Consider the following 18,725-nt stretch of genomic DNA (forward strand, 5'->3'; position numbering starts at 1 on the left):
GACCTCTACCATCTAGAAGGACAAGGGCAGCAGATAGATGGGAGCACCACCACCTGGAAGTTCCCCTCCAAGTCACTCACCATCCTGACTTGGAAATATATCACCATTCCTTCACTGTCACTGGGTCAAAATCCTGGAACTCCCTCCCTAACAGCACTGTGGGTGTACCTACACCACATGAACTGCAGCAGTTCAAGAAGGCAGCTCACCACCACCTTCTCAAGGGCAACTAGGGATGGGCAATAAATGCTGGCCCAACCAGTGAAGCCCACATCCTGTGAATGAATAAAAAATATTATATAGGCAAATTTGTGAGTGCAAAAACAATAGGGCAGTAATAGACTTACAACTACCCTAATATCAATTGGGACATGAACGTTGTGAAGGACTCAGAGGGCAGAAAATTCATGAACTACATTCAAGAAACCTTTTTTAGCCAACAAGTAACAAGCCCAATGAGCGAAGGTGCAGTTCCGGATTTAATCTTAGGAAATGAAGCTGGGCAAGTGGTTGAAGTAGCAGTGGGGGACCATTTTGGAGATAGTGACCATAATATAGTTAGATTTAGCATCATTATGGAAAAGGACAAAGATAGAACAGGAGTAAAAGTTATCAATTGGGGGAAGACAAATTTTACAAAGCTGAGGGGTGAGCTGGCGAGAGTGGACTGGATACTGCTATTAGAAAGGAAAGCAGTGTCCAATCAGTGGGAGGTATTCAAAAGCGAGATTCTACAGCACAGTGTAGACATGTCCTCGCAAAGAGAAAGGGTGGTACCGCCAAACCCAGAGCCCCCTGGTTATCTAGAAGCAAATAGGGTAAGTAAGATAAAGCAGAAAAAGAAAGCTTATGACAGTCACAAAAAGCTTAATACTGTAGAGAACTGAGAGGATTATAGGAAGTACAGGGTGAAGTGAAAAAAAGGAAATTAGGAAAGTAAAGAGAGGATACGTAAAAGCATACGAACATATGAAATAGGAGCAGAAGTAGGCCATTTGGCCCCTTGAGCCTGCACCTAAAAGAGCCTGCTCCTTAAGGGGGAGGTGATGGTGTAGTGGCATTGTTGATGGACTAGTAATCCAGAGACCCAGGGTAATCCTCTGGGGACCTGGGTTCAAATCCTGCCATGGCAGATGGTGGAATTTGAATTCAATAAAAATCTAGAATTAGAAATTTGAATGATAACCATGAAATGATTGTTGTAAAAACTTATCTGGTTCATTAACACCCTTGAGGGAAGGAAATCTGTTGTTCTTACCTGGTCTGGCCTATACATGACTCCAGACCCACAGCAGTTTGGTTGACTCTTAAAAGCCCTCTGAAATGGCCTAGCAAGCGACCCATTGTAACAAATCACCTTAAAGTCACTAAAAAGGAATGAAACTGGACAGACCACCCAGCATTGACCTAGGCATTGGGAATGATAATGACAATCTCAGCCCTGTCAACCCTGCAAAGTCTTCCTTAGTAATATCTGGGGGCTGGTGCCAAAATTGGGAGAGCTGTCTCACAGACGAGTCAAGCAATAGCCTGACATAGTCATGCTCACAGAATCATACCAACAGATAATGTCCCAGACACCACCATCACCATCCCTGGGTATGTCCTGTTCCACAGGCAGGACAAACCCAGCAGAGATGATGGCACAGTGGTATACAATCAGGAGGGAGTTGCCCTGGGAGTCCTCAACATCAATTCTGTACCCCATGAAGTCTCACGACATCAGGTTAAACATGGGCAAGGAAACTTCCTGCTGATTACCATGGACCACCCTCCCTCAGGGTAGGGTAGTAATAGTGGGGGATTTCAACTTCCCCAACATTAACTGCTTTAGTCATAGTGTGATAGGTTTAGAGGGAGCAGAATTCTTAAAATGCATCCAGGAGAGCTTTTTAAGCCAGTACGTAGAAGGTCCTACAAGAGAGGGTGCAGTCCTGGACTTAATTTTAGGGAATGAAGCTGGGTAAATGATAGAGGTATCAGTGGGGGAGCATTTTGCAGATAGTGATCATAACTCTGTTAGATTCAAGGTTGTTATGGAAAAGGACAAGAAAGGGCCAGAGGTCAGAGTTCTGAATTGGGGGAAGGCTGATTTTAATTCGATCAGATATGATTTGGCCAGAGTGGACTGGGAGCAGCTACTTTTAGGTAAATCTGTGTCAGAGCTGTGGGACTCATTCAAGAAGAAAATAGGGAGAGTGAAGGGCCAACATATTCCAATAAAGACAAAGGATGGGACCAACAAATCCAGGGAACCCTGGGTGTCGAGGGATAAACAGGATTGGATAAAGAGAAAAAGGGAGGCTTATGTCAGATGCCGAGGGCTCAAAATAGGGGAAGCCCTAGAGAAGTATAGAATGTGTGGGGGGGATCTTAGAAAGGAAATTAGGAGAGCAAAAAGGGAGCATGAAAAAACATTGGCACATAAAATAAAGGAAAATCCAAAGTTATTTTCCAAGAACATTAAGAGTAAGAGGATAACCAGGGAAAGAGTAGGGCCCATTAAGGACCATAGTGGTAATTTGTGTGTGGAGCCGGAAGACGTAGGTCGGGTTCTAAATGAATACTTTGTGTCAGTGTTCACAACTGAGAGGGACAACAGGCGCTGGCAATAATTTTCAAGACCTCTCTGACCACAGGAGAGGTGCCAGAGGACTGGAGGACAGACAATGTGGTACCGTCATTGATGAAGGGAGGAAGGGATAAACCAGGGAACTACAGGCCAGTCAGTCCAACCTCAGTGGTGGGGAAACTATCAGAAGCAATCCTGAGGGACAGAATTAATCTATACTTGGAGAGGCAGGGATTAATCAAGGGCAGTCAGCATGGTTTTGTTAAGGGGAGTTTGAATTTTTGAATTTTTCGAAGATGTGACCAAGTGTGTAGATGAGGGTAATGCATTTGACATAGTCTACTTGGACTTCAGCAAGGCTTTTGATAAGGTCCCACATGGGAGACTGATAACAAAGGTAAGAGCCCATGGGATCCAAGGCAATTTGGAAAATTGGATCCAGAATTGGCTGAGTGGCAGGAAGCAGAGGGTGATGGTCGAGGAGTATTTTTGTGACTGGATGCCTGTGTCCAGTGGGGTTCCACAGGGATTGGTGTTGGGTCGCTTGCTGTTTGTGGTATATATAAATTATTTAGACTTGAATGTAGGAGGGTTCATCAGTAAGTTCACGGATGACACTGAAAATTGGTGGGGTGGTAAATAGTGAGGAGGATAGCCTTAGATTCCAGGAGGATATAGACAGGCTGGTCAGTGGCAAATGGAATTTAATCCGGATAAGGACAGGACAAACAAGGCACAGGAATACACGATAAATGGTAGGACCCTGGGAAGTACCGAGGATCAGAGGGACCTTGGTGTGCATGTCCACCGGTCCCTTAAGGTAGCGGGACAGGTAGATAAGGTGGTTAAGAAGGCATATGGGATACTTGCCTTTATTAGCCGAAGCATAGAATATAAGAGCAGGGAGGTTATGCTGGAACTGTATAAAACGCTGGTTAGGCCACAGCTGGAGTATTGTGTGCAGTTCTGGAATCCACATTATAGGAAGGATGTGATTGCACTAGAGAGAGTGCAGAGGAGATTTACCAGGATGTTGCCTGGGCTGGAGAGTTTTAGTTATGAGGAGAGATTGGATAGACTGGGGTTATTTTCCCCGGAGCAGAGGAGATTGAGGAGGGACATGATTGAGGTGTATAAAATTATGAGGGGCATTGATAGGGTAGACAGGAAGGAACCTTTCCCCTTGGTGGAGGGACCAACAACCAGGGGGCATAGATTTAAGGAAAGGGGCAGGAGGTTTAGAGGGGATGTGAGGAAGAATGTTTTCACCCAGAGGGTGGTGGGAATCTGGAACTCACTGCCTGAAAGGGTGGTGGAGGCAGAAACCCTCATTACATTTAAATAGTATTTGGATGTGCACTTGCGATGCTATAGCATACAAGGCTATGGGCTTAGTGCTGGAAAGTGGGATTAGAATAGTTAGGTACTTGTTTGACTGGCACAGACTAGATGGGCTGTAGACCTCTATGTCTATAGCTATAACTATGAAAGATATACTGGCATTGGAAGCAGTCCAGAGAAGGTTCACTAGGTTGATCCCGGTTATGGAGGGATCTTCTTTTGAGGAGAGGTTGAGTCGGTTGGGTCTGTACTCATGGAGTTTAGAAGAATGAGAGGTGACCTTATTGAAACATATAAGATTCTCAGGGGCTTGGCCGGGTAGATGCTGAGAGGTTGTTTCCCCTTGTGGGAGAGTCTAGGACCAGAAGGCTTAAACTCAAAAATAGAGGATCGCCCATTTAAAACAGAGATGAGGAGGAATTTCTTCTCTCAGAGGATAGTCAATCTGTGGAATTTTTTTTACTGCAGAGGGCTGTAGAAGCTGGGTTGTTAAGTATATTCAAGGCTGAGATAGACAGATTTTTAATCAGTAAGGGAATCAAGGGCAATGGGAAAAAGGCACCGAGACCTTATCAAAAGCCTTGCTGAAGTCCAAGTAGACTACATCAAATGCATTGCCCTCATCTACACATCTGGTCACATTTTCGAAAAATTCAATCAAATTGGTCTGACATGACCTCCCCTTAACAAAACCATGTGGACTGTCCTTGATTAATCCCTGCCTCTCCAAGACACTCTTCCCAGACTGCTTCACTGTGATGCTGACTGCAGGACACTCTTCCCAGGCTGCTTCACTGTGATGCTGACTGCAGGACACTCTTCCCAGGCTGCTTCACTGTGATGCTGACTGCAGGACATTAGTCCTCTTAGATAAGGGGACCAAAATTATTCACAGTGTTTTAGCTGTGGCCTAACTAATGCCTTGTATAGTTTTAGCAAGACTTCCCTATCTTTATACTCCTTTCCCTTTGAAATAAAGGCCAACATCCCATTTGCCTTCCCTATTACCAGCTGAACTTGTATGTTAGCTTTTTGGGATTCATGCACAAGGACTCCCAAATCCCTCTGTGCTGCAGCTTTCTGCAGTCTTTCTCCATTTAAATAATATTCAGCTCCTCTATTCTTCCTGCCAAAGTGCATAACCTCACATTTTCCCACATTATATTCCATCTGCCAAGTTTTTGCCCACTCACTTAACCTGTCTATATCCCTCTGTAGACTCTTAGTGTCATCCTCATCATTTGCCTTCCCACCTATTTTTGTGTCATCTGCAAACTTGGCAATAGTACATTCACTTCCCTCATCCAAGTCATTAATATATATTGTAAATAATTGGGGCCCCAGCACTGATCCCTGTGGCACTCCACTAGTTACAGGTTGCCATGGTGAAAATGCCCCCCTTATCCCAACTCTCTGTCTTCTATTAGTTATCCAATCCTCTATCCATGTTAATATACTAACCCCAACACCATGGGCTCTTATCTTATTAAGTAGCATTATGTGCGGTACCTTATTGAACTCCTTTTGGAAATCCAAATATATTACATCTGCTGGTTCCCCTTTATCGATCCTGCTTGTTACCTCCTCAAAGATTACAATATATTTGTCAGATATGATTTCTCCTTCATGAAGCCATGCTGACTCTGCTTGATTAGATTATGTATTTCTAAATGCTCTGCTATTACATCCTTTATAATAGACTCTAACATTTTCCCAATGACAGTTGTTAAGCTAACTGGCCTATAGTTAGCTGCTTTTTGTTGTCCTTACTTTTTGAATAAGGGTGTTACATTGGCGGTTTTCCAGTCTTCTGGGACTTTTCCAGAATCTAAAGATCCTTGGAATATTACTACCAGAGCATCCACTATCTCTGTAGCTACTTCCTTTAATATCCTAGGGTGCAACCCATCAGGTCCAGGTGACTTATCGGCCTTTAGCCCTATCAGTTTCCCTAATACTTTATCTCTAGTGATAGTTATTGTATTTATTTCCTCCGTGCCTTTTGCCCCTTGATTATTTAGTATTTTTGGAATGCTATTAGTGTCTTGTACCCTGAAGACTGAAGACCTTGTGCGTCCCTTACTGATCATGCAGCTTGAAAAGCCTGTCTCTTTTGTAGACCCTCTGATCAGTCACTAACTAGTTTAGCATCCTGCTACAGTAATTAGCGCCACATTGGCAGGTAAAATCAAAGAAAACCTGAAGATGTTTTACCAGTATATTAAGAGCAAGAGAATAACCCAAAGAAATGATAGGGCCCCTCAGAGATGTACATGGTAACTTATGCATGGATGCAGTTAATATGGGCAGGTTTCTCAATGAGCACTTTGTCTCTGTCTTCACAAAGGAAAGGGATGATGCAGACATTCTATTTAAAGAGGAGGAGTGTGAAATATTAGATACAATAATCATAATGAGAGATGAAGTACTGGAGGGACTGACATCCTTTAAGGTGGATTGTATCCCAGGCCCGGGAGGAAGTTACTTATGCTCTGAGGGTCATTTTCCAATCCTCACTAGATAGCGGTGAGGTACCAGAGAATTGCAGGTCTAAAAACATTCTACCAATATTTTAAAAGGGTGCGAGGGATAAGCCAGAAAATTATAGACCAGTCAGTCTGACTTTGGTGGTAGGCAAATTATTGGCATCAATTCTGAGAGACAGGATAAATTGTCACTTAGAAAGGCAGAGGCTGATCAGGGATAGTCAGCATGGTTTTGTTAGGGGAAGATAGTGTCTTACTAGCTTAATAGAATTTTTTGAGGAAGTAACAAGGAGGATTGATGATTATAATGCAATGGATGTTGCCTACATAGATTTTTAGAAAGGCATTTGACAAGGTCCCACATGCAAAGTGGACATGCGGAAAAAATTTTCACCCAGAAGCTGGTGAGCAACTGGAACTCATTGTCAACTCATTTAAAGGTACCTGGATCTGCACCTGAAGTGCTGTAACCTGCAAGGCTACAGACCAGGCATTGGAAAATGGGATTAAAATAAGTGGCTAGTTTCTTTCCTTTCTGGCCAGCGAAGATACGATAGGCTGAATTACCTCTTTCTGTGCCATTCTGTGGTTCTGTGGTTTCCGCATGTCATGTGGAGTGAATCAAATCAGCTGAAGACTGGCATCTATGATGCTGGGGACCTCAGGAGGAGGCTCAGAGGATGAGAGGATGGGGGATATTTGTGGAGCCTGTTGTCCATGGAACGAGGGAGCATCAAGAGGGTGAAAGTAAGGAAGAACGATTTTGATGCAAGTCCAAGCCTGAAACATTAACTGTGCTTCTCTCTCCAACATATTACCTGACGTGCTAAGTATGTAAGAAGTTTTATATTGTCCATTTTCTACCAAACCAATAACCATTTACTAAAATATTTTCTTCCTCCCACAGATTCAGACATCAACCAGCAAACTACAATGACCTTATCAATTATAAATATTTTCATATGTGTGTACCTGTTATTATATCTCTGTTCTCTACATTACCTTGTATTAAAACTCTAGAATGGAGTGGGGAATGGTGCAGATTAGAGACAATTCATTGAACCCAGTACTATTTATTCTGATTGAGGTGCCAAACATTAATTACAATCTTCCAATCCTGTGGGTAACAACACACCTACTCCTGACAGTTTCACCTGGATCTAATTGTAGTGAATAAACTGACCAAATGATAGCCAAGCTAAGCATCACACCACAAGTATTTAACATTAGCAACAGTAAGGCTAAAAACATAGCTTTTGATTAAAATCTACTAATCCGTTTAGCTGAAACTGTGTACAGTCAATGGAAATGCCACGTCACTGCTTTATGTTGCTTCAGTTAAAACAATGTTAGAGCCGCTTAGTTTCAGTTTACGATTTTGTAGAGAAAAGCAATGTTGTAATTATTATGAACTTAAAACACTGTTGCATCCCTCTGTAATGACAATTTAATGATAAATTTAAATGATAACCCTTCTTTCATCACTCACCTGCCTGTTTTATTGCCGTGACTGTTTGTTTAGGGGAGGGAAACTCAAGGAATCACAGCACGAAGCCAATGAATGGATGGAGACCCTGTGGTTAGGTGCCTGATGTTCCAGAATCTGGAATCTGATTCATGGCCTGGGACACTTTCTCCTGGCTGAGAATGCCTTTTGTGCTCACTTATTTAATTCCCTTCAGTTGCAAACAGTTTACCTTCCAGAATTAAACATTAGTGATGTAACAGAGTCAGGAATTTTGTATAAAATTCAATCTCATTTGTCGCTGACCCAAGCCTGCTCTCTCCCTATGTCCTTTATATTGGTCGTCCTTAAGTGTTGATCCAGTATGTTTTTGATGCAGTAGTGCAGCTTAATGTAGATTACTGCTTGTGGCAAAGCATTTCAGAATCCAATAACTTGTGAGAAAAAAGTATCTTCTAATCTAACTCTTTATATATGCACCTGGCGAGGGTAACTAAGTTGTTATGTTAATGAACTGGCCATAGGATTGCCATAAAAATCCATCCGGTTTCACTAATGTGCTTCAGGGAACAAAATCTAACATCCTTACCCAGAGTGGCTAATATGTGACTCCAGACCCAATGCAGTTGTCTTTTAATTATCCTCTGAAGTGACCATGTAGGCTGTATCGAACCATGATGATAAGATATAATAATAATAAAACCAATTGGAACACCTAACATCGAGCTAGGCACTGGCGGTGACAGAGGTACACCCAGCATAGTCGACTCTGTAAAGTTACCATTAGGGGGTCTGTACACAATTCCCACAACTGACTTCTTGTCTTCATCATTTCTCATCGCTGGCCAAACAGTTTCTACATCCTGGTTTCCTGAATTTAGATCATCCCTCTCTATTGTGCTAATATCATCATTAATTAACATAACCACCCATCCACCTTTTCCTATCTTCCTGGCTTTCCTAAATGTCATGTACCCTTCAATACTCAGGTCCGAATCTATCTCATCCTGCAGCCATGTCTCTGTAATGGTTATCGGATTACACTTATTTATTTCTACTTGCGCCCTCAGTTCATCTGTTTTGTTATGAATGCTTCATATATTCAAATACAGGGCCTTTAGTTTCATCCTTTTATTGTTTTTGTAACGTCTAGCCATACCTGCTAATGTACTCTTAGATTTGTACCCTCCATTCCTTCCTATCACAGCCTGTTTATCCTTTACCATATTAATATTTTTCTCTTGCCTTGTCTGTATTTTTTGATTTACCACATCTTCCCATACTTGATCCCTTGCCCCCACTATTTAGTTTAAAACCCTCTGTACTTCCCAGTTATGCAGCTCACTAGAACACTGGTCCCAGCATGGTCCAGGTATAGACTGTCGCAACGGTACAGATGCCACTTTCCCCAATACTGGTGCCAGTGCCCCACAAAATGGTACCCACTTCTGCCACACCAGTCTTTTGAGCCACGCATTCATTTCTCAAATTGTATTTTCTTATCCCAATTTTCAGGTGGCCGAAGTAATAATCCAGAGATGATCACTTTGAGGTTCTGCTTCTTAATTTGGTGCCCAGATCTGCATCCTGACTCTGCAGAACCTCTTTCCTACTTGTTCCTTGTGTCATTGGTCCCTATATGTTTATTTTCCTTTTTACATACATATTTTATTCACCTTACCACCAGTTTGTATACTATTTTAAGCTTTAGGAATAGAATAAACCGTAACCACTTAACAGATACTCACTAAAGAGCTAGCTTCTTCCCCTGTAGTAGAGTAAGAACCAATTTCTACTGGGTGGAAGAACTAGAAAAGGCAAAGCAAAGGAGCACCTCCTTTCCCTGCTCACCTAACTCCCTTACTCACCTAACTCACAGTATTCTGTTCAAAGTCGCACTCCCGCGCTCAGTCACACTGAAATGTGATTCCACAACCAATGATCTAAGCTCTGCAGTCCTGCCACATCCAGTTGTGAATGGTGGTGGACAATTAAACAACTCACTGGAGGAGGAGGCTCCACAAATATCCCCATCCTCAATGATGAGGGAGCCCAGCACATCAGTGCAACTAAAAGATGTGGATGAAGCATTTGCTACAATCTTCAGCCAAAGGTGCTGAGTGGATGATTCATCTCGGCCTCCTCCAGAGGTCCCCAGCATCACAGATGCCAGTCTTCAGCCAATTCGATTCACTCTATGTGCTATCAAGAAATAGCTGCAAGCGCTGGAAACTGCAAAGGCGACGGGCCCTGACAATATTCCAGCAATAGTACAGAAGACTTGTGCTCCAGAACCTGCCGCGCCCCTAGACAAGCTGGTCCAGTACAGCTATAACACTGGCATCTCCCTGGCTATGTGGAAAATTGACCAGGACAAATCCAACCTGGCCAATTACCGCCCATCCCCCGTCTACTCTTCATCATCAGTAAAGTGATGGAAAGTGTCATCAACAGTGCTCTCAAGCGATACTTGCTTAGCAATAACCTGCTCACTGACACCCAGTTTGGGTTCTGCCAGGGCCACTCAGCTCCTGACCTCATTACAACCCTTGGTTCAAACATGGACAAAAGAGCTGAACTCCAGAGGTGGGGTGAGAGTGACTGCCCTTGACATCAAGGCAGCATTTGACCAAGTGTGGTATCAAGGAGCCCTAGCAAAACTGGAGTCAATGGGAATCGGGGGAAACTCTCCACTAGTTAGAGTCATACCTAGCACAAAGGAAGATGGTTGTGGTTGTTGGAGGTCAGTCATCTCAGCTCCAGGACATCACCGCAGGAGTTCCTCAGGGTAGTGTCCTTGGCCCAACCATCTTCAGCTGCTTCATCAATGACCTTCCTTCCATCATAAGGTCAGAAGTGGGGATGTTCGCTAATGATTGCACAATGTTCAGCACCATTCACAACTCTTCAGATACTGAAGCAGTCCATGTCCAAATGCAGCAAGACCTGGACAATATCCAGGCTTGGGTTGGCAAGTGGCAAGTAACATTTATGCCAAGCAAGTGTCAGACAATGACCATCTCCAACAAGAGAGAATCCAACCATCACCCCTTGATGTTCAATGGCATTACCATCACTGAATCCCCCACTATCAACTTCTTTGGGGTGATCATTGACCAGAAACTGAACTGGACCAGCCATATAAATACTGTGGCTACAAGAGCAGGTCAGAGGCTAGGAATCGTGTGATGAGTAACTCGCCTCCTGACTCCCCAAAGCCAGTCCACCATCTATAAGGCATAAGTCAGGAGTGTGATGGAATACTATCCACTTGCCTGGATGAGTGCAGCTCCCACAAAAGTCAGCAAGCTTGACACCATCCAGGACAAAGCATCACATCCACAAACATTGATTGGCACCACATCCACAAACATTTATTCCTTTCACCACTGATGCACAGTAGCAGCAGTGTGTGTACCGTCTACAAGATGCACTGCAGGAATTCATCAAGGCTCCTTAGACAGCACCTTCCAAACCCACAACCACTACCACTTAGAAGGACAAGGGCAGCAGATAGATGGGAACACCACCACCTGGAAGTTCCCCTCCAAGTCACTCACCATCCTGACTGGGAAATATATCAACGTTCCTTCACTGTCGCTGGGTGGATGGGGTGGGCTGGGGTGGGGCTGGTGGGGTTGGGTGGATGAAAGAAAAGTGTTTAATTGTTGTTGGATTCTTGATGCCTGCCCACCACTGAGACTCTCTCACATCCTTTATTGGAGGCTTTACCTTCAATGAGCCCCTGGAAACCAAATAGTAGCCCTCAATAAAAACCTCATAAAGAGCCCTTGAAAGAAAAAAGATTAGCTTGACCCCTGACTGATGGTATGGGGGAAAGCTACCTGGACACTTTGGTCCAGGAGGTGGTTACACCTCTCAGATTAGGTAATTCGAATTTAGTCTGTGATCAGGGACAGAAGGGTGTGGCTGCAGGTGAGACAGGTTTGGGGACCCAGGGGGTAGTGTTTGAGGAGCCTCAGCCCCTCCAATTGTGCCAGGCTTAAGGACATCTCCTCAGGGCTGGAGAGGAACTTGGAGTGGGGGCGGAGGGAGGCTCCAGTTGTTGTCATCCATGTTGGTACCAACAACATTGATGGGACTAGAAAGGAGGTTCTGCTGAAAGAATTTGAACAGTTAGGAGCTAATTTAAAAAGCAGAACCTCCAAGGTAATAATCTCAGGATTGCTACCTGAGCCACGGGCAAACTGGCATGGGGTAAATAAAATCAAGGAGTTAAATGCGTGGCTCAGAGATTGGTGTGGGAGGAATGGGTGTCAGTTCATGGGGCACTGGCAACAGTACTGGGGTTGAAGGGAGCTGTTCTGGTGGGATAAGCTTCACTTGAACTGTGCCAGGACCAGTGTCCTGGTGAATCGAGTAACTGGATTGCAGAGCTTTGAGAAATAGAATGGGGAAAGGTTCTGGAGAGGGGATACGTAGGACTACAAAGCAAAAGGACGTGGCAGCCTTGCAGGGCAGCTATTCAGGTAATGATACCCAGAGTGTGACAGGAAGGTACAGAGTGTCCAAACATAAAAAAACAGCAGCAAATAGGGCCAAAAAGAGGAATAATGGTAAAAGGCAAAATTAATAACTCTTTGCACATAGTATTCAGAACAAAATAAATAAATTAACAGCCCACATAGAGATTAATGGATATGAGCTTATAGCCATTATGGAGACATGGTTACAAGAAGATCAAAGCTGGGAACTAAATATTCAGGGGTATGTGACTTTTTGAAAGGGCAGGCAGGTAGGAAAGGGTGGTGGAGTGGCTTTGTTAGTACGAGATGCAATAAGTATAAAAGCAAGAAATGATCTTGGATCGGAAAATGTGGAATCCATATGGGTGGAGGTAAGAAATAACAAGGGGAAGAAGACAATGTAGGGTGTAGTTTAAAGGCTCCCTAACAGTAGCTATGCTGTCGGACAGAGAATAAATCAGGAAATAGTGAGGTCATGTAAAAAAGGCAGTATATTAACCATGGGTGACTTTAATCTCCATGTAGATTGGGAAAATCAAATTTGCAGAGGTAGCCACGAGCAAGAATTCATAGGGCTGAATTTTTCAGAGGCTAACTCTCTCTGACTCCTGTAGGCTCACTCTCTCTGACTCCCGGAGCCTCACTCTCTCTGACTCCCTTAGGCTCACCCTCTCTGACTCTGGAGGCTCACTCTCTCTGACACCTGGAGGCTCACTCTCTCTGACTCCCGTAGGCTCATTCTCTCTGATTCCCATAGGCTCATTCTCTCTAGCACCTGAAGGCTCACTCTCTCTGAATCCCGGAAGCTCACTCTCTCTGACTCCTGGAGCCTCACTCTCTCTGACTCCCGGAGGCTCACTCTCTCTGACTCCCGGAGGCTCACTCTCTCTGACTCCCGGAAGCTCACTCTCTCTGACTCCCGGAGGCTCACTCTCTCTGACTCCCGGAAGCTCACTCTCTCTGACTCCCGGAGGCTCACTCTCTCTGACTCCCGGAGGCTCACTCTCTCTGACTCCCAGAGGCTCACTCTCTCTGACTCCCGGAGGCTCACTCTCTCTGACTCCCGGAAGCTCACCATCTGTGACTCAGGCCCACTCACCAACGTGAAAATGACACGGGATGATGCTGGGGGTGTTAGGGGGGAATATAGGGGTACATTAAAAACTTATTAAAAGGGGATGGACTACTTAAAATATCCAAGCAGCCAGAGCCTGCAAGTACAGTTAAAGGCCAGGCTGGACAGAGAGGAACCCGAACCTTGTACACCCTCAGAGCCTGTGACCATCAGCAAGGCCAGGCCCAACAGAGAGGAATGCAAATATGATAGATTGGGTGTCTTAGGAGTCAGACCGCAGCCTTAGGATGAAAAACAACCAAGATTGGGTCTGTTTATAGCAGATAGGGAAAGAACAAATAGATCTAGTTGGGATAGGAGGGAAGGTCTCTGCCGGGGGTAAAAGTAGGGACAGATGATGCCTGTACCTTGGTACTTTTTATTACTAGAGGGATGTCTGTTTAATGTAAACCTATATGTTGACAAGATCAGAATCTGGAAACTGTTCTTGTATGTGACCAATAATGTATAAATATGTTGAATACTTGTAGTTTAGCAGAGTGCTAACTCAAGCTGTATTGAGATGGTTCTCTCCTTGCAATTGCTCGAATAAACAATCTAAACCTGTATCTGAGTCTCCTGTGGTCCGTTTATCAAAGACACCACAACAATTTTGGCGACAACGATGCACATGGTGAAATGGGGCTGAGGAATGGGAAGAGGGTGAGGAGATTGAGGGGGTTATAGAGAGGGTTAATCGCGTACCATTCAGCCCAGGGGAAAAGCAGGTTTTGCTTAAAGAACGGCCGAGACTTAAAACTCGGCATAGCAACCCAGAGTTTTGGAGCAAAACTGCGGGAAATGCAAGATTTCCATGCAATGCCCCCCACCCCCCCACCCCCCACCTCGATACCCACGTACTAGTGAAGGCGAAGTGCCATGGGGATATCTGGGGAAGATTGCACCTACCGTGACTGGGTGAAACCTGGGGACGTCCCAGATCTGGGGAGAAGGAGTCAGTCAGGGAAGCCTTGGGGGAAGGGGGAGGGGGAGATGAATTGGGGGTGCATACCGTCCGTAATACAGAAGAAGGGTGAGTCCGTAATGGACCACGCAGAGCGCAAGCGGGAAACGTACGTGCAGTTTTCAGGACAACCGCATCCCGTGCGGGATGACGAGACTTTCCTGAAAATGTTGAGGGGAGGGTTTGGACCCGAGCACCAGCAGGTTATCAGGATGCGCCTCTCAGTAGGAGGGAACTATCTGGGAATTGGAGGCACAGGGGGAGCAAAATGACCCCAGTGTCAGCGGTCAGTCCGAGGATAGAATGTTATCATTGTGGAAAGGAGGGACGTATGGGCAGGGAATGCAGGAGCGAACGGAAGATACGGGGCTGCGGTGTACGAACTGTGGGAAGGCTGGGCACCTCCGGAGTGGTTTTTGGGGCTCTGGAAGGTGGGGGTGGGGGTGGGGGTGGCGAGAAGGCCAGAGCCCCAGACAATCCCGAGGCAATGCCGCTAATCCTGGTCAGAAGCTGTTGACAGTGGACGAGGTCTGGAGGCTATTCTGGGACCCATGACCAAGTTGGGTATAGGTAGCGCTGGCCCTCAGGATATCCAGGCGCAGGGACCCCATGGACCTTTGTTGAGATGCTGTGCGGGGGCCGGCAGTGCAGAATGTTAATAGACATCATTTCAATTACAGACCTGGACCTACCAACCATGAGCGCTCCCATCACAATGACAGGAATAAGCGGGGTACACGTACGGGCGAGACAAAGTGAGGTCACCCCCAAAGTGAGGGGGACTGATAGTCCCTATCCGGATTTGGGTAGAACAAACCAATGAGGGGAGCATTAAGGGGATGGATATTCTAAAAAGATTAGGGGCAGTAATTAGCCCACAGGATGGTAAGATTATTATGCGAGGTCCATTTGAACACCAATTCTCCTGTGCAGGTGTAGCCGCAGTGACAAGAGTTAAACCAAGACCAGTGGAGACAACGTGGGGAATGGGGTGTCCTGGGTCGGCCAGTTGCCAGGATTTGGGGATGCCACAAACACGACTGTGGTAAGGTTAAAATAACCCCCCATACATATTCCTGGGCCAGAACACCACCCACCAACTCCCCCACCCCCCCCCCGCCCCGCCCCGAGGAAACAATACCCCATTAAATCAGAGGCCCAGGATGCGGTGAGGGACATCATATGGAGCCTAGAGCAGGATGGGATAGTGAGGAGGACTCAGTCCACCACCAATTCCCCCATTTGGCCGGTTCAGAGACCGGACGGGTCATATCGACTAACAATTGACTATACAGCTTTAAATAAGGTGACACCGAGGGAAGACCCAATAGTAGCGAGCCCTGCTACAGTATTCAACAACCTAGGACCCAACCTCTACAACCTCTACATTGGAGAGACCAAACGTAAACTGGGCGACCGCTTTGCAGAACACCTGCGGTCTGTCCGCAAGAATGACCCAAACCTCCCTGTCGCTTGCCATTTTAACACTCCACCCTGCCCTCTTGCCCACATGTCTGTCCTTGGCTTGCTGCATTGTTCCAGTGAAGCCCAACGCAAACTGGAGGAACAACACCTCATCTTCCGACTAGGCACTTTACAGCCTTCCGGACTGAATATTGAATTCAACAACTTTAGGTCGTGAGCTCCCTCCCCCATCCCCACCCCCTTTCTGTTTCCCCCTTCCTTTTCTTTTTTTTCCAATAAATTATATAGATTTTCCTTTTCCCACCTATTTCCATTATATAAAAAAAATTTTTTTTTTACATCTTTTATGCTCTCCCCACCCCCACTAGAGCTATACCTTGAGTGCCCTACCATCCATTCTTAATTAGCACATTCGTTTAGATAATATCACCAACTTTAACTTTAACACCTATGTGTTCTATTGTACTATTGTCGTTGACATCTTTTGATGATCTGCTTCTATCACTGCTTGTTTGTCCCTATAACCACACCACCCCCCCCGCCACCTCTCTCTCTCTCTCTCTCTCTGTCTCTCTATCTCACCGACCCCCACACACACACCTTAAACCAGCTTATATTTAAACTCTTTCTTGGACTCGAACTCAAGTTCTGTCGAAGGGTCATGAGGACTCGAAATGTCAACTCTTTTCTTCTCCGCCGATGCTGCCAGACCTGCTGAGTTTTTCCAGGTAATTCTGTTTTGGTTTTTGTTTTGGATTTCCAGCATCCGCAGTTTTTTTGTTTTTATCTCTGTGATAACTGGGGACCTGGTATTACACACCAGACCACACTACAGTAGAATTACTGAACACGGGAGAGTTAAGAACGGCTTCAGACAGCGGGCGAGCGGCACGGGAAGCTAGGTTACTCCCAGGAGATAAATCGGTGGTAATAGTTTGTGATTTAGGGACTAACCCAGCAGAGGGGCTGCTGTCAGACAGAAAGGAACATGTCTTCGAACCTGAACATGAGTGCTCGCGGGGGATAAATGAGGAGAATCCGAGGGCAGCGAGGGAGAATGAGTTAGAGGACTCGGATCTGTCCTGGTTTGTGGACCGGTCCTGTAGATATGCGGATGGAGTCCCGTGCACTGGATGGGGAGTGGGGGATGGAGTCCTGTGCACTGGATGGGGAGTGGGGGATGGAGTCCTGTGCACTGGGTGGGGAGTGGAGGATGGAGTCCTGTGCACTGGATGGGGAGTGGGGGATGGAGTCCTGTGCACTGGGTGGGGAGTGGGGGATGGAGTCCTGTGCACTGGGTGGGGAGTGGGGGATGGAGTCCTGTGCACTGGGTGGGGAGTGGGGGATGGAGTCCCGTGCACTGGGTGGGGAGTGGGGAAGGAGTCCTGTGCACTGGGTGGGGAGTGGGGGATGGAGTCCTGTGCACTGGGTGGGGAGTGGGGAAGGAGTCCTGTGCACTGGGTGGGGAGTGGGGGATGGAGTCCCGTGCACTGGGTGGGCAGTGGGGGATGGAGTCCCGTGCACTGGGTGGGCAGTGGGGGATGGAGAAGGACAGATCATGGCTAGGGGGAAATTGTTGGGTAATTTATCAGCTCGAGTAGCAGAGTTAGTGGCACTGAAAGAGGCTGTGAATATATCACAAGGGAAAAGGGTTAATATTTATACAAACAGTAGATATGGCTTCGGGGTAGGACATGGTTATATGACAGCCTGGAGCTGCAGGGGCCATGTCACGTCCGGGGGGAGCTCAGGTACAGCATGAAGCAATAATTCGGGCTCTAGTAGAAGCTGCTAACCTACCCCTAGAAGCAACTGTAATAAAAGTTAAAGCCCACCAGAAGGTATCAGACCCCATCGAGCTGGTTAACCAGTGCCTAGATAAAGCAGCTAGAGAGGCCACAGCTACCGGTCCAGGGTATCTGTTGGAGGTAACTGCAGTGGGTCTGGAGGAGATATAGGTAGCGGATTTACACCGAGCTGCTAGGAAAGAGAAGCAGGAACATTACACTGGGGTACTATGGAAGTCACGGATGGGGTGTGGAAAAAGGATGGGAAGGTAGGAGCACTCCAGTGTATTCAACAGAATCTGATGAGAATATCCCATGGGAACTCGCATCATGGAAGGGAAGCCGTGTGAGGTGGGGTTGGGCAGATGCTGGTGGTGGTGGGGAACAGGAAGAGATGAAGCTAAATATCGCCAGCAGGTGTCTGATATGTGCCCAACGTAATCCGGGAAGGCCCATCAAAATTCGCACGTCACACCAACCCTGACCAAGGGGTCTCTGGGAACTGATACCAATAGATTTTACAGGAGCCCTCCCTCCGAATCAAGGAGAAACCTACTGCCTGGTTATTATTGATCAGACCAGGGTACGCATTTGACAAGACACATACTAAAAGAGATATGTAGGTGGCTAGGAATTAAGCAGAAGTTCCATGTCCCTTACCACCCACAGAGCTCAGGCATGGTTGAACGAATGAATAGGACCCGAAAAGGAGCATTGGCAAAGGCCATCGAGGATACAGGGCAAGGCTGGGCAGACTGATTGCCCAGCATCCTTATGGGGCTTCGGGTGACGCCCAACAGAACGACGGGGTTAACCCCATATGAGTTGATGACAGGGAGATCAATGAGATTGCTGGGAGACGTCATAACCGGCAGCAAGGAAGTGGGTCCATTGAGGGAGAGAATGAGGCAATTCGTCCGGGAGCTGTGTCCACATCTTCGTGGACTAAGGCAGGAAGCCAGGGATCAGCAGATTATACGGGATTTGGAAGGGGAGGTCAGCTCGGATACATGTGCATGCGTGGACTTGAGGGGAGAGGGGAGCTTGAAACACTGGTCACAATCTAAGCATTTTATTAACTGAT

At 46.1% G+C, this 18,725-nt stretch overlaps 1 protein-coding gene across 3 annotated transcripts in view; it reads left to right on the top strand.

The window, feature by feature from the left end:
• Positions 1-7,875, top strand: part of LOC121279949 (disintegrin and metalloproteinase domain-containing protein 12-like) — a 375,022-nt gene extending 367,147 nt beyond the window's left edge. For all 3 annotated transcript variants that reach the window (XM_041191570.1, XM_041191551.1, XM_041191560.1), the window contains one exon: positions 7,307-7,875. The gene's annotated coding sequence lies outside the window, so the exon portion shown is untranslated. The remainder of the gene's footprint in view (positions 1-7,306) is intronic.
• The last annotated feature ends 10,850 nt before the right edge of the window (positions 7,876-18,725 follow it).

Source organism: Carcharodon carcharias, chromosome 1 (genome assembly GCF_017639515.1).
Source record: "Carcharodon carcharias isolate sCarCar2 chromosome 1, sCarCar2.pri, whole genome shotgun sequence".
NCBI classification, from domain to species: Eukaryota; Metazoa; Chordata; class Chondrichthyes; order Lamniformes; family Lamnidae; genus Carcharodon; species Carcharodon carcharias.